The sequence below is a fragment of the Pan paniscus genome, chromosome Y (assembly GCF_029289425.2).
Source record: "Pan paniscus chromosome Y, NHGRI_mPanPan1-v2.0_pri, whole genome shotgun sequence".
Taxonomy (NCBI): domain Eukaryota; kingdom Metazoa; phylum Chordata; class Mammalia; order Primates; family Hominidae; genus Pan; species Pan paniscus.
Window position 1 is genome coordinate 45,514,445 of NC_073273.2, and position 17,222 is coordinate 45,531,666.

A 17,222-nucleotide genomic window follows, 5' to 3' on the forward strand; every position below is an offset into this window, starting at 1 on the left:
GCTGGAGTGCAGTGGCATGATCTCGGCTCTCTGCAACCTCTGCCTCTCTGGTTCAAGTCATTCTCTTGCCTCAGCCTCCCCAGTAGCTGGAACTACAGGCCCCCACCATCACACCCAGCTAATTTTTGTATTTTTAGTAGAGACAGGGTTTCGCCATGTTGGCCAGGCTAGTCTCAAACTCCTGACCTCAAGTGATCCACCCGCCTTGGCCTCCCAAAGTGCTGGGATTATAGGCGTGAGCCACCAGGCCTGGCCTTTTTTTTTTTTTTTTTTTTTTTTGAGACAGTCTCACTCTGTCACCCAGGCTGGGGTACAATGGCCCAATCTGGGCTCACTGCCACCTCCACCTCCCAGGTTCACATGCTTCTCCTGCCTCAGCCTCCCCAGTAGCTGGGATTACAGGCGTCCACCACCACGCCTAGCTAATTTTTGTATTTTTAAGGGACAGGTTTCGCTACGTTGGCCAGGCTGGTCTCGAACTCCTGACCTCAAGCGATCTGGCCCACCTTGGCCCCTCAAAGTGCTGGGAATACAGGTGTGAGCCACCAGGCCTCGACTTTTTTTTTTTTTTTTTGAGACAGTCTCACTCTGTCACCCAGGCTGGAGTGCAGTGGCTCGATCTTGACTCACTGCAGCCTCCGCCTGCCGGGTTCAAGCGATTCTCCTGCCTCAGCCTCCCCAGTAGCTAGGATTACAGGCATCCACCACCACACCCAGCTAATTTTTGTATTTTTAGTAGGGACGGGATTTCGCTATGTTGGCCAGCCTGGTCTCGAACTCCTGACCTCAAGTGATCCACCCGCCTTGGCCTCCCAAAGTGCTGGGATTATAGGCGTGAGCCAGCAGGCCTGGCCTTTTTGTTTGTTTGTTTGCTTGTTTGTTTTTTGGGACAGTCTCACTGTCACCCAGACTGGAGTGCAATGGCCTGATCTTCGCTCACTGCAACCTCCACCTCCCAGGTTCAAGCGACTCTCCTGCCTCAGCCTCCCCAGTAGCTGGGATTACAGGTGTCCACCACCACGCCCAGCTAATTTTTGTGTTTTTAGTAGGGACGGGATTTCGCCATGTTGGCCAGGCTGGTCTCGAACTCCTGACCTGAAGTGATCCACCCGCCTCGGCCTCCCAAAGTGCTGGGACGACAGGCGTGAGCCACCACACCCAGCCTGGCTTGAGGGATTGATTCTACCATGTCTTTTCCCTGAGTAGTGGTTCAATATTCACTCATTCTTTCTCAGTGACAGATCCTTCCCTCTCAACCTCCTCCCACGAGTGACAAGAACCAACCGTTGCTCCTCACAAGCAAGGATACCAGAGCTCGGAAACCTGGTTCTCTTTCCTGAAACTGGCCGATCCCCCATGGGATGTTGAGGATATGAGCCTGCAGCGCCCGTGACCCACTGTGAGAGCCGGAATGATCAGTGCCCAAGGTCTGTTCGCTTGTCACAGTCTCTGGCTGTGTACCAAGAGATGTCGCAATGAGCACAGCTTTAGAGTCTAAAAGGAAACGTGTTCTGTTCTTTCTTTGTTTTGTTTTGTTGTTTTAATTTCAGAAGAAACAGGAATCGGTTCTGGAGCATGCCACGAACTGCTGCTTACAAAATTCAGAAAAATCATTGTCCCTCTTTTCCTCACTCTCAGGGTTGTCTTAAGAGTAGGGTCCCCTGCGAGCCAGTGATAGGGAGGTGGGCGGTTAACGGTGCTGCCCAGAGACACAGCGACGTTACTCCAGTGGGCTCAGCCCTGCACATGAGCGTTCAGACAGTTACAGAGGAAATTTCACAACACACTTCCTTTCCACCTAAGCCTGAGTCGCAACCGTGGTTGTGCGCTGGGAGGTGGAGTTTGCAGAATTTGCATTCGGAGACAGTCGTGCCAGCCGGTGGGCCACCCAGCGAAGCGGCCGCCTTTGCAAGGTTGCTGGACAGATGGAACTGGAAGGGCAGCCGTCTGCCACCCACGAACACTTTCTCAAGCACTTTGAGTGGCCACGGCTTGCAAGCTGGTGGCTGGCCCCCTGAGTCCCGGGCTCTGAGGCACGGCCGTCGACTTGAGCGTTGCATCCTGTTACCTGGAGACCCTCTGAGCTCTCACCTGCGACTTCTGCCGCTGCTTCTGCACAGGTGAGCCGCCGAGCTGGACTTTTATTCTTGTCCTGCACTGTCAAGGGAGAAGACAGGGTCGCTGGGAGGGTCCCTGTACGGTGAGAACATGGGGGAAGACGGTGCAAACTCCATGAGGCGTGTTCCCCTCACGCTAGAGCAGACCAGGAGTGCAAATTTCCTGGGAGGAAGACTTTGCACAGCCGCTTCGTCACTGAACTTTGGGAGGCTGAGGCGGGCGGATCACGAGGTCAGGAGTTCGAGACCATCCTGGCTAACGTGGTGAAACCCCGTCTCTACTAAAAATACAAAAAATTAGCTGGGCTTGGTGGTGGGCGCCTGCAGTCCCAGCTACTCGGGAGGCTGAGGCAGGAGAATGGCATGATCCCGGGAGGTGAAGCTTGCAGTGAGCGGAGATCACGCCACTGCACTCCAGCCTGGGCGACACAGCGAGACTCTGTTTAGAAAAAAAAACAAAAAAAAAAACTCATTCCATGAAATGCGCCTCTCTTGAGATTAACCTTAGAGAGGGTAAGCAGCTGCGGCTGCTGCACGTAACCCATTTACGCCTGAGGTTCAGTTTTTTGAATGTTTGCAATGAGACCTTGGGGATGACCTTGAGCCGTGGGATATAAATAACTCCCAAATGCTTAGCGTTCCAATAATGGAAGAGTAGGCATAAATTAAATGGGTTTTAAAGCCCTGTGGGTGCCTGGATGAGCACGGTGGCCCCTCGTCACCCCCTCGGTGCCAGGGAGACCCCAGACCCGGGTCTCACGGCCACCTCAGACCTCATTTGTACAGGTCCGCTTAGAAACCCCAATTCCTTGGGTCTTGTCAGGTCTGTCCCCTAAAAAGCTGAGAAGAGGCAGAGGGAGCTGCTCTGGGAATTTCAGGCCACACACACAAGGCCTGCTGTGGCGCTTTAGGTCCCATTTCTATAAAGGGGAACCATGGTCACGTGGCTCTGTTCCCAAAAAGAAAAGGGTGTGTGTGTGTGTGTGTGTGTGTGTGTGTGTGTGTGTGTGTGTGTGGTTGTTTCTTCCCATGTTGTTATCTTTACGTAACGTGGATGAGAAGTCTGAAGCGCGAGAGCCCTAAGTGAAAACCGCTGAGGAGCTGAAGCCCGTGGGGAAGCAGGTGCACCTGACTGCGCCGTTCAATCCCTCCTTCCCATTCCGTTCCTCCTTGCATAGCCCACTTGACTTTGGCAAGCAGCGCCAGATAGTAGCATATTTTGTGTTTACGGTGGTGACAGACGCCTGTAATCCCAGCACTTTGGGAGGCCGAGGTGGGTGGATCACTTGAGGTCAGGGGTTTGAGACCAGCCTGGCCAATATAGTGAAACCCAGTCTCTACTAAAAATACCAAAATTAGCCGAGTGTGGCGGCGGGCACCTGTCATCCCAGTTACTCGGCACGCTAAGGCAGCAGAATCACTTGAACACAGGAGGCGGAGGTTGCGGTGAGCCAAGATCGTGCCACTGCACTCCAGTTTGGGTGACAGAGTGAGACTCTGTCTCAAAAAAAAAAAAAAAAAAAAAAAGGAATTATCCCACATTGGAAAAACAGTACTTTCATTTAGGCACTGCCAGACAGGTGCCAGCGTCCTACGTGCACCAGGATGCTGCCCCCTTTCCCAAATATTGGCGTCCCCCACCCCCCAGGGGGACAATTAGGTCAGAGGCTGAGAGAGGCGTGCATGGGACGTACGGGACGGTGGGTAACCCTGTGTTTGTAAAAGCACATGCTTTTCAGATGCCTTCTGCCAGGTCCCCGCCTGGCTGCACCATGCAGACTGACCAACCTTGGGGTGGGTGGGAGAGGTGAGGTCCCCTTGGAGAACCACAGAGACGCTCCCTCCCTCCAACCCTACCCACACTGCAGTTCTGAGTTTGTCACTTAAAGCTCCAGGGAAGAAGCGATGGCTTAGGATTAACAACAGCAGAGTAGCTGTTGCCAGTGGTGCATACGCACAGCCCTGGGCTTGGAGAGGCCCTTTCCCGGGCAGATGGCCCCCTCTCGTCTGAGTCTCTCTCCTGCAGCCCTCTCCTTCAGCCCTGCCTCTCCATCAGCACCTCCTCCTTGGCTGTGTCTGGGCATGGTCCCCAACCTCCCTCCCCCAGCCCCTCTTCTGTCCCTAGAGGCAGTGGGGTGGGCGGGGCAGGGTCCAGGGATCCCAGTGTCCACCTGGAACCCTGCTCTTCCTCTCTCGGGTTAGGAGATTCTGCACGGCCCCTGGGAGACACACAACACCCTGCCTACACCTGTTAAAGTACGGAAAGGGCGTGGGCGGGATGGGTGCCTCCAGGATCACCCCCAAGGACCAGACTGAGCTCAGGGGACACCAGGGAGGGTTCTGCGGTTCACAACGTCGCTCCCTAGGGATGCAGTATCTGTGTTCATTTAGGATAAAGCAACAGATACACCTGTGTGTGTGTGTGTATATATATTACATATATAATTATATGAATAATTATATATAAATAATATATAATATATAAATAGTAAGTATATGAATATATAATATATGTAAATATATAATATATTATATATAAATATATAATATATATAATATATTATATATAAATATATAATATATATAATATATTATATATAAATATATAATATATATAATATATTATATATAAATATATAATATATATAATATATTATATATAAATATATAATATATGTAAATATATTATATATAAATATATAATATATGTAAATATATTATATAAATATATAATATATGTAAATATATTATCTATAAATATATATTATATGTAAATATATTATCTATAAATATATATTATATGTAAATATATAATATATGTAAATATATATAAATATATAATATATGTAAATATATTATATATAAATAATATACAAATATATATGTAAATAATAAATAGATAAGTATATAATATATGTAAATATGTAATATAAATAATATATAAATATATAATATATTTAAGTTATAAATATATAACTATGTAATATGTAAATAATAAATAATATATGAATACATAATATATTTAAATAATACATATATAAGTATATAATATATAAATAATAAATAATATATAAATACATAATATATTTAAATAATAAATATAAGTATATAATATATAAATAATATATGAATATATAATATATTTAAATAATGAATATATAACTATATAATATATAAATAATAAATAATACATAAATATATAATATATTTAAATAATAAATATGTAAATAATAATATATAAATATATAATATATTTAAATAATAAATATATAAGTATATAATATATAAATAATAAATAAAATATAAATATACAATACATTTAAATAATAAATATATAAGTATATAAGATATAAAGAATAATATATAAATATACAATATATTTAAATAATAAATATATAAATGTATAATATATAAATAATAAAAAATACATAAATATATGTTTAAATAATAAATATGTAAATATATAATATATGAATATATGTATTATTTTTGGCAATCTCTTTTATTTGCCTCAAGAAAGCACACTCCTCAGAAGATTTTTTCAGAAGCTGATGTGTGTTTTTGTTGGTTTGTTTTACACTTTTTACTTCCATAGGTTTTGGGGAAACAGGTGCCATTTGGTTACACGAGTAAGTTCTTTAGTGGTGATGTGTGAGATTTCAGGGTATCCATCACCCAAGCAGTATCCACTGAACCCAGTTTGTGGCCTTTTATCCCTCATCCTCTCCCCAGTCTTTGCCCTGGAGTTCCCAAAGTCCTTTGTGTCATTCCTTTTTTTTTCTTTTTTCTTTCTTTCTTTTTTTTTTTTTTTTTGAGACGGAGTTTCACTCTGTTGCCCAGGCTGGAGAGCAGTGGCGCGATCTCGGCTCACTGCAAGCTCCTCCTCCCGGATTCAAGCGATTCTCCTGCCTCAGCCTCCTCCTGAGTAACTGGGATTACAAGCATGTGCCACCACACCCGGTTAATTTTTGTATTTTTAGTAGAGACGGGGTTTCACCATATTGGCCAGGCTGGTCTCAAACTCCTGACCTTGTGATCTGCCCACCTCGACCTCCCAAAGTGCTGGGATGACAGGTGTGAGCCACCGCGTCCGGCCATTGTGGCATTCTTATGCCTTTGCATCCTCATAGCTTAGCTCTCACTTATGAGTGAGAACATACGATGTTTGGTTTTCCATTCCTGAGTTACTTCACTTAGAATAATAGTCTCCAATCTCATCCAGGTCACTGCAAATGCTATTCTTTTTCATGACTGAGTAGTATTCCATCATAAGTATATGTATATATGTATATACATCATATACATATATACATATATGTGTATATATACACATCATATACATATATACATATATGTGTATATATACACATCATATACATATGTGTATATATGTGTGTGTGTATATATGGCACACATACATATGACGTGTGTGTGTGTGTGTGTGTCAGTGCCGGCATTTATATATATAAATACACCACAGTTTCTTTATCCACCTGTTGATTGATGGGCATTTGGGTTGGTTCCACATTTTTGCAATTGCAAGTTGTGCTGCTATAAACATGCCTGTGCAAGTATCTTTTTCGTATAATGAGTTACTTTCCTCTAAGTATCTTTTTCATATAATGAGTTACTTTCCTCTACCTAGATACCCAGCAGTGGGATTGCTGGATCAAATGGTAGTTCTACATTTAGCTCTTTAAGGACTCTCCACACTGTCTTCTATAGTGGCTGTACTAGTTTACGTTCCCACCAACAGTGCAGACATGTTCCCTGTTCGCTACATCCACACTAGCATTTGCTATTTCTTGATGTTTTGATTATGGCCATTCTTGCAGGAGTGAGGTGGTGTCGCATTCTCCTTTTGATTTGCATTTCCCTGATCATTCGTGATGTTGAGCGTGTTTTCATGCCGCTGAGCCGGGCTGGGACCTTGAGGGCTGCGTTGATGCTTTTGTGCAGATTGCCCTGCTCCAGGGGAAAGGTGCTGGTGCCCTGAGCAGAGGGACGTTATGGAAGCAGGATGTGTGGTTTTCTAGCCAAGAAGGTCTTCATGGGAGGGAGGAGTCCCATGAGACTCTCCATGGCTGGGCAGGGAGTGGCACAGACAGAAGCAGGTAGCAGGTGCCAGGCTGTGTTCGTTTCGGATGATGAGTTGGTGGAATGGCAATGTGCTGTCCAGGCTCCTCAGGAGTTCATGAGCTGGGGGTGGGCTGAGCATGCTAACCCCTCGGGCTGGGCACAGTCAGGCTGGGAGGGGGCCTGGACATTGTTTACAGGGGGACTCTGTAAGCAGGGGGACCCCTGATGGAGAGGGCATGCAGGAAGTGGGGCAAGGACAGATCTTGGGATAGAACCAATCATGAGACACAAAAGGCACAGGCTGTCTGCTGGAGCACTAGTGACATTTGGGGCGGGGGAATTCCCTGTGGTGGGGCCATCCTGGGGATGGTCGGGTGTAGAGCAGCATCCCTGGGCTCCAGCCACAAGGTGCCAGGAGCACCCACAGTTGTGACAGTCAGAAATGTCTCCAGATATTACTCAATGTCTCCAGGTAGCAAAATCACTTGCTCATCTATCAGTGTCTTAAAGATAGATGGGTGACAAATTAGACAGACAGATAGATAGACAGACAGACAGACAGACAGACAGATAGATAGATAGACAGATAGATAGACAGACAGATAGATAGAATCGATAAATAGATACATAGAGTAGATAGATACATATATACATACATACATAAATTAGATAGGTAGATACATACATACATACATGGATAAATAGATTAGATAGATAGATACATAGATACATGCATAGATTAGATAGATGATAGATTAAAGAGATATATAGATAGATGAAAGATAGATAGAATAGACACATGCATACATAGATATAGATAGATAATGGTGATGATAGATAGATAGATAATAGAGATAGATAGAAAAGATACATACATAAATTAGATAAATAGATATATACAGACATAGATTAGATAGATACATACATACATGGATAAATAGATTAGATAGATAGATAGATGCATAGATTAAATAGATGATAGATTAGAGAGATACATAGATAGATGAGAGATAGATAGGATAGATAGATACACACATACATATAGATAGATAATGGTGATGATAGAGAGATAGATAGATCAATCAGATAGACACATTGATAGAATAGATACATACATACGTACGTACATAAATTAGATACATATATACATACATACATAGATTAGATAGGTAGATACATACATATATACATGGATAAATAGATTAGATAGATAGATACATAGATACATACATAGATGCATTAATAGATTAGAGAGATAGATGATAGATTAGAGAGATACCTAGATAGATGAGCAATAGATAAGATAGATAGATAGATATGTACATACATATAGATAGATGACAGATAGATAGATAGATAGATAGATAGATAGATAGATAGATAATGGTGATGATAGGTAATAGAGATAGACAGATACATACATAGATACATGGATACATAGATAGATAGATAGATAGATAGATAGATAGATAGATAGATAGATAGATAGATCCATACATACATACATACATACACACATAGATGCATAGATACATAGATACATGGATACATAGATGGATGACGGAGAGAGAGAGAGAGGAGAGATTCTCTATACTAAAAGCAGGATCTTTCCACGTCAACACTATAGACATTTGGGGCCGGGTGATTCTCTGTGGTGGGGCCATCCTGTGCAGTGTAAGGTATTGAGAAGCATCCCCAGGATCCACCCACCAGATGCCAGGAGCACCCCCACAGTTGCGACAACCAGAACTGTCCTCAGATATTACCCAGTGTCCCGTGATGAGAAAAATCACCCCTAGTTGAAACCACCGTCAAATGGTAGGCAGATAAATGATAGAGATGAGAGATAAATGCTAGAAAGGTATAGATAGATGACAGACAGAGAAGATTAATAAATAAATAGATACAGGTGCCAGATAGAGAGCTAGATATGATATATAGATAAATTGATAAATGATAAATATGATAGATAGATATATATGGATAGATAGTCACTAACAGAGACTCTCATTCTCAGGCAGGGTGTCAGCCTCAGCACTGCTGCCATGTAGGGCTGGAGGATTCTCTATGTTGAGCCTATCCTGTGCGCTGCAGGGCACTGAGCATCTTCCCAGGCTCCACCCACCACACCCCAGGAGTACCCCCTCCAGTTGTGACACCCCAAACTGCCCAAGATATAGACAAGCATCCCCACTGGAACAGAACCTCCTGCAATTCTGAACCACAGGGTGAGAGGTAGGCAAGATAAGACAAGATGATCCTTCCAGAGACCTGGAAGGAGAAGCAAGATCATGTCCCATCCCCCAGGTTTCAGGGAGAGAATGGGCTGGGTCAAGGGACTCTGGATCACTTCCTTCCATTTCTCCATCTCCCAATGTGCTGTATGCATGCTCTTGTTACTATAATAAAGTAAGTAGAATTGAAGAGACTCTGCCGTTACAAACCACACATGTGTAGATTAAGCAGATATTCCCTGCACAGGTCAGGTCTCAGGGGAAATGGAGGATTTATTCTCCACCTTTCCAAGACCAAGGGCCCCGCTGTGTGTACATGTTATTCTCATCAAACATGCTTACCTGCCCGAGGACTAAATGCTGGCTTCCACATGTGACATTTTTACTTGCAAAACTGGATCAATGGGGAGCGTCATTTATACTGTCCCATGCAACAAAGGGAACTGAAAAAGTGCAGGAATGAGGAGACTCAAATCCACACGCATTCAGAGACTCAAATCCACACTCAAAGAGACTCAAATCCAACTCATTCAAACAGACTCAAGTCCACACTCATTCAAACAGACTCAAATCCACACTCATTCAAAGAGACTCAAACCCACACGCATTCAAAGAGACTCAAATCCATACTCAAACAGACTCAAGTCCACTCATTCAGAGACTCAAACCTACACGAATTCAAAGAGACTCAAATCCACACTCATTCAAAGAGACTCGAGTCCACAATCATTCAAAGAGGCTCAAACCCATACGCATTCAAAGAGACTCAAATCCACACTCATTCAAAGAAACTCAAATCCACACTCATTCAAAGAGACTCAAATCCACACTCAATCCAAAGACCAGAGCCAGCCTCTTGGAAGCACTTGCTCCTCCGGGCTTCCCTGGGACGTTTAAAGTGGTTTTGAAGATGTCGTGTGAGGATGAATGCAAGACTTTGAGTTCACACGGTGCTGACTGGCAGCGCCTGCTGCTCAGAGCTGTGATGGCCTCCTCAAGGGGCAGTTGTGCAGCAGTAGCTCTGATGGAATCTCCAGGAACGCACTCTCCAGCAAGGAGCCCTGTTATATGCATACCTGCATGAGCCTGTCAGCCAGTGGTTGAAATGGGCATGTTGCAGACAGCCTCTCTGTGAGATACAAGAGATGAAACCTGAGGCTCAGTGAAGCTGGAGGCTTCCCAGGCACTAGCTGCTCAGTGAAGGCGCTGTTGTCCATCTACAGTGTCCATATGTCCATCACAAGCTCTTGGCATGAACACAGGAAACTTCTAGGATACTCAGGCTCTTACCCTGGGGTTGGAGGCATTCTGTCTCCAGGTATTTATTTATCACTCATCTGTTCTGGGGGTGGAGGAGAATGAGACTACTCCTGCACTCAGGACAGGGACAGACCAGCAGGTGGCCACACGTGGAATAGAAACAGGAGATACCCCTTCAATCTCAGCCACAGGGAATGAATGAGCAGGGTCCCTGTAGGGGCTGTGACTTTGTAGATGAGAGACCAGAATAGATTACCATGGCCTCAGTACTGTTTGTTGGATGGTTGAATGGATAGTTGCATAAATAGATGGGTGAATGAATAAATGAATGAATGAGTGAATGAGTGGATTAGTACATTAGTGAGTGGATGGATGGATATGTAGAGAGGTGAATGAAGAGTGGAAGAATGGATGAATGGATGGATGGATGAATGGATAGATGAGTAAATGGATAAGGAATGAATGAGTGGATGAATGAATGAATGAAGGGATGATTGGATGGATGAATGAATGAGTAGATGAATGAATAAATGGATGGATGGATGAACAGATGGATAGATAGGTGGATGAATAAGGAATAAATGATTGAATGAATAGATACATGAATGGGTGAATGATAGTGGGTGTATTGATAAATGGGTGGATGACTGAATGGATGGATTGAAGGATGAACGGATGGATGGATGAGTGGATGGATAAGGAATAAATGAATGAATGAATAGATAAATGAACGAATGAATGGATCATGAATAAATGAATGGGCAAATGAATAGTGGATGTATGGATAAGTGGATGGATAAATGGATGGATGGATTGATGGATGGATGGATGGACGGATGGATAGATGAGTGGATGGATAAGGAATGAATAAGTGGATGAATGAATGAATGAAGGGAAGAGTGAATGAATGAATGAATGAGTAGATGAATGAATAAATGGATGGATGGATGAACAGTTGGATAGGTAGGTGGATGGATAAGAAATGAAGGAATAGGCTGGGTGCGGTGGCTCACACCTGTAATCCCAGCACTTTGGGAGTCTGAGGTAGGCGGATCACCTGAGGTCAGGAATTTAAGACCAGCCTGGCCAGCGTGGTGAAACCCCGTCTCTACTAAAAAATACAAAAATTAGCCAGGCGTGGTAGTGGGCGCCTGTAATCCCAGCTACTTGGGAGGCTGAGGCAGGAGAATCCCTTGAACCCGGGAGGCAGATGTTGCAATGAGCCAAGATCAAGCTGTTGCAGTCCAGCCTGGGCAACAGGAGCGAAACTCGGTCTCAAAAAGAAAAGAAAAGAAAATAAATGAATGAATAGATGAATAAATGATTTAGTGAATAAATAGGTGCTGAATGAATGCGTGGGTAAATGAATGAGTGAATTCATCGATGCATGAATAAACACATGGATAAATGAATTAGTGGATGGATGAGTAAGTAAATGGATGAATGAATGAGTAGATGGCTGTATAGATGGATAGATGGATGAATTGGATGGATGGATGAGTGCTGGATAAGTGGATGGATAAGGAATGAATGAGTGGATAAATGAGTGGATGCATAAATGAATTACTGAATAAATGGGTGAATGATTAAATGCATAAATGAATGAATGGATGAATGAGTGAGTTTTGGATGGATGAGTGGTGGATGCACCCATCCATCCATGCATGGATGACTGGATGGATGGATGGATAAATGGATGGATGGATGAGTGGCTGGATAAGGAATAAATGAGTGAATGAATGAATGACTGAATGAATGGATGCATGAATAAATGAATGGGTGACTGAATAGTGGGTGTATTGATAAATGGATGGATGACTGAGTAGATGGATGGATGGATGAATGAATGGATGGGTGGATGAGTGGCTGGATAAGGAATGAATGAATGAGTGAATGAATGGATGCATGAAAGAATGGGTGAATGAATAGTGGATGTATGGATAAATGGATGGATGAATGAACAGATGGATGGATGAGTGGATGGATAAGGAATGAATGAGTGGATGAATGAATGAATAAATGAATGAGTGAACGAGTGGATTCATGAATAAATGAATGGGTGACTGAATAGTGGGTGTATTGATAAATGGATGGATGACTGAGTAGATGGATGGATGGATAAATAGATGGATGGATGAGCGGCTGGATAAGAAATGAATGAATAAATGAATGAGTGAGTGAATGGATGCATGAATAAATGAATGGGTGAGTGAATAGTGGGTGTATTGATAAGTGGATGGATGACTGAATGGATGGATGGATGGATGAATGGAAGGATGGATGAGTGGATGGATAAGGAATAAATGAATGAATGAATAGATGAATGAGTGAATGAATGGATGCATGAATAAATGAATGGGCGAATGAATAGTGGATGTATGGATAAATGGATGGATGGATGGATGGATGGATGGACAGATGGATGGATGAGTGGATGGATAAGGAATGAGTGAGTGGATGAATGAACCGATGGATAAATGAATGAGTGAATGAATGGATGCATGAATACATACATGGATAAATGAATTCATGGGTGGATGGATGGATGAATGGATGAGTGGATGGATGCATGATTGAGTCAATAGGTGAATAGAGGGATGAAACAAGAAAGGAGCTGATTTCCAGTCAATTGCCCCGAATTAATGCATACTGTTTCTGAGGCTTTGGGGAGAATCTTTCCTGCCTCTCTCCAGCTTCTGATCCTCTGCCATCCTTGACGTCCCTGGGCTTGGGAATGCCTCCCTCCAATCTCTGCCTCTGTCTTCACACAGCAATCTTCCCTCTGTGCATGTCTGCGTCCCAGTCTCTTCTTAGAAGGACCCCAGTTCTATAGGATTAAGTCCCCACCCAAATGCAGTATGATGTCATCCTAACTTACACCTTAATCCCATCTGCAAAGATCCTATTTCCAAATAAGGTCCTATATTCACAGGTACCTATGTTGAGGCTTTGAATGTGTCTTTCGAAGGGATGCAATCCAACTCAAAACACTCCCCAAACAAATTCTTCACAAAACACTGAGCTCCTTGGCCTAATCAGAGGAGGAGAGAGGATCTATTGCACCAATAGGGATTTTGGGGGGTCCCCACTCAAACCCTCTGCACTGCTATGGAGCACAACTCCCTGCAAGGTGACAGACCCTGGCTACAGGACTATGAGAGGGTGAAGAAACTGCCCCCACCCTGAGACCACCTTCTTGAGCAGCTGAATGGACACAGACCCTCACTGTAGACAGGTGAATGAATGAGTGGATGGATGGGTGGGTGGATGGACGGACGGATGGATGGATGGATGGATGGATGGATGGATGGATGGATAGATGGATGAATGGATGGATGGATGGATGGATGGATGGATGGATGAATGGATGGATGGATGCATGGATGGATGGATGGATGGATGGATGGATGGATGGATGCATGGATGGATGGATGGATGGATGGATGGATGGATGGATGGATGCATGGATGGATGGATGGATGGATGAATGGATGGATGGGTGGATAGATGGATGGATGGATGGATGGATGGATGGATGGATGGATGGATGGATGGATGCGTGGATGGATGGATGGATGGATGGATGGATGGATGGATGGATGGATGGATAGATGGATGGATGGATGGATGGATGGATGGATGGATGGATGGATGCATGGATGGATGGATGGATGAGTGGATGAATGGATGGATGGATGGATGGATGGATAGATGGATGAATGGATGGATGGATGGATGGATGGATGCATGGATGGATGAGGAATGAATGAGTGGATGAATGAATGAATAAACGGATGAGTGGATCCGCAGAAGAGAGGGGGGTAAGCAGCTGGCAAGTGTGACAAGCCTACTGTGTACAAAGGGACATTCTCAATGCTCCCCCTACACCATCAAACTCTTGAAAGAACCCTGAGTACAAGACCCAATTCTACCCCATCGCTACATTGCAGATGAGAAAATCAAACAGGAACGGGGTTACGGGGAGACATGTAGACACTCCAATGCCAAAAAACTCAGTCACCAAAATGAATACTGCTGTTTTATTTGTTTTAATTTATTGAGGTGAAATTCACATAACAAAATTCACCATCTTTGCCGGGCACAGTGGCTCACGCCTGTAATCCCAGCTCTTTGGGAGGCCAAGGCAGGTGGGTCACTTGAGGTCAGGAGTTCCAGACCAGCCTGGCCAACAGGGTTTTTTAGTGAAATCCTGTCTCTACTAAAAATACAAAATTAGCCGGGTGTGGTGGTGCGGCACCTGTAATCCCAGCTACTGGGGAGGCTGAGGCAGGAGAATCGCTTGAACCCGGGAGGCGGAAGTTGTGGTGAACAGAGATCGTGCCACCGCACTCCAGGCTGGGCGACAGAGGGAGGCTCCGTCTCAAGAAATAAATAATAATAATAATAAATTTACCATCTTCAATACAATGCAGTGGTATTTAGCTCGTTCAGAGTGTTGTACAATCATCACCTCTGTATACTTTCAATACATTTTTATGACGCTCAAAAGGAGACCTGTACCTATTTGCAATGGCTCCCACTTCTCCCTTCCCTCCTCCCTCTGGCAATCCCAAATCTGCAATATTTTTCAGCCTAAATGGGAAGAAAGTATTGATACCGCTACAATATGGATAAACCTCAAACATTCTATGCTAAATGCAAGAATTGTGAAAGTCAGAGAATATTGGGGACCAGGGAGATGATTAGGGACCAAGGAGACGATTAGGTACCAGGGAGAATATTGGGGAACAGGGAAGATTTTAGGGACTAAAGTGACACCCTTTGAGAAAGCTCTGCTGACATCCCCATTTTGCTTAGGGGAAACTGAGGGACACAGAAAGGAAGGCACACCCTCACCTGGCTGGGGCATTACCTCCAACTGCACCAGCCACAAAGGTCACACCCTTAACTGCTACTCCAAACTATTTGCTATATCTTTTTTTTTTATTTTTTTCAATTTTTGTTTTATTTATTTATTTATTTATTTATTTATTTATTTATTTATTTATTTATTTATTTTTGGCAGTGGGGGATGGAGTCTGTCTCTGTCGCCCAGGCTGGAGTGCAGTAGTGCAATCTCGGCTTTCTGCAACCTCTGCCTCCCGGGTTCAAGTGACTCTCCTGCCTCAGCCTCTTGAGTAGCTGGGATTATAGGCATGTGGCACCACGTCCAGCTAATGTTTGTATTTTTAGTAGAGATGGGGTTTCGCCATGTTGGACAGGCTGGTCTCGAACTCTTGACCTCGAGTGATCCGCCTGTCTTAGCCTCCCAAAGTGCTGGGATAACAGGTGTGAGCCACCACACCCGGCCTTAATTTTTATTTTTAGGGGCAGAGTCTTGCTCTGTTGCCCAGGCTGGAGTGCAGTGACATGACCATAGCTCACTGCAGTCTCTAACTCCTGGCCTCAAGCAATCCTTCCACCTCAGCCTCCCAAGTAGCTGGGATTACAGGCACTGACCACGCCCGGCTAATGAAAGGGTCTTGCTATGTTGCCTAGGCTCATCTTGAACTCCTGGCCTGAAGCCACTCTCCTGCCTTGGCCTCCCAAGGTGCTGGGACTAGAGGCATGAGACAACGTGCCTGGCCAGTGCACTATAATTACCGCATCTTGGTTGTTGAATCTCTGTGCGTGCACGACGATTCCGAGCCTTGTCATCTGAGGATTGCATTTAAAGTTACAATAGACACGTGTGTGGGAGGTGAGGAAAATATTCTGAAACTACATCGAGGTATTGGCTGCACAGAGGCATGAATGCAATAAACCCCCCTGAGGTATTCCGTTTACAATGATTGATTTCATTATGTAAACCTCACCTTTTTTTTTTTTAAGCGAGAAAAAGAGGGCGGGGCATGGTGGCTCACGCCTGTCATCCCAGCACTTTGGGAGGTTGAGGCGGTTGGATCACCTGAGGTCAGGGGTTCGAGACTAGCCTGGCTAACATGGTGAAACCCCGTCTCTACTAAAAATACAAAAAATTAGCTGGGCGTGGTGGCGGGCGCCTGTAATCCCAGCTACTCGGGAGGCTGAGGCAGGAGAATCACCTGAACCCGGGAGGCGGAGGTTGCGGTGAGCCGAGATCGCACCATTGCACTCCAGCCTGGGCAGCAAGAGCAAAACTCCATCTCAAAAAAAAAAAAAAAAAAAAAAAAAAAAATAGAGAGCGAGAGAGAAAGAGAAAGACATAAGAAAAAATAACCATGCAATACCCCTTGTCTCACTTCCTCATTCTGGGCTATAAACACTCTTCGCGGGACCCTTTTCGAGCTGCACGGGAATTAGGAGGTTGTCTGTCACGCTCACCGGAAGCAAAGGAAGGGGAGTTTCTGAAACCTCCACCACCAAATACCCAGCTGAGGTGTGGCTGACTGGCTTCCTTCACCCCATGCAACTCACTTCTAAGTAAACACACCTTCATTTGCCGTTTCTAAGCACTCATGCAAATGACTGACGGTCCACATTCCTGCAGGCAGGGTCCAAGTGCATTGACTTCCTGCAGACAAATGCAGAGTGTCCTCCGGCCTGTGACTTT

The 17,222-nt window shown here is 44.2% G+C and overlaps 1 protein-coding gene across 1 annotated transcript in view; it reads left to right on the forward strand.

Moving 5' to 3' along the window:
• Positions 1–1,677: 1,677 nt before the first annotated feature.
• P2RY8 (P2Y receptor family member 8) overlaps positions 1,678–17,222 on the forward strand; it is a 71,430-nt gene continuing 55,885 nt past the window's right edge. The window contains exon 1 of the mRNA XM_055107119.3: positions 1,678–2,120. The gene's annotated coding sequence lies outside the window, so the exon portion shown is untranslated. The remainder of the gene's footprint in view (positions 2,121–17,222) is intronic.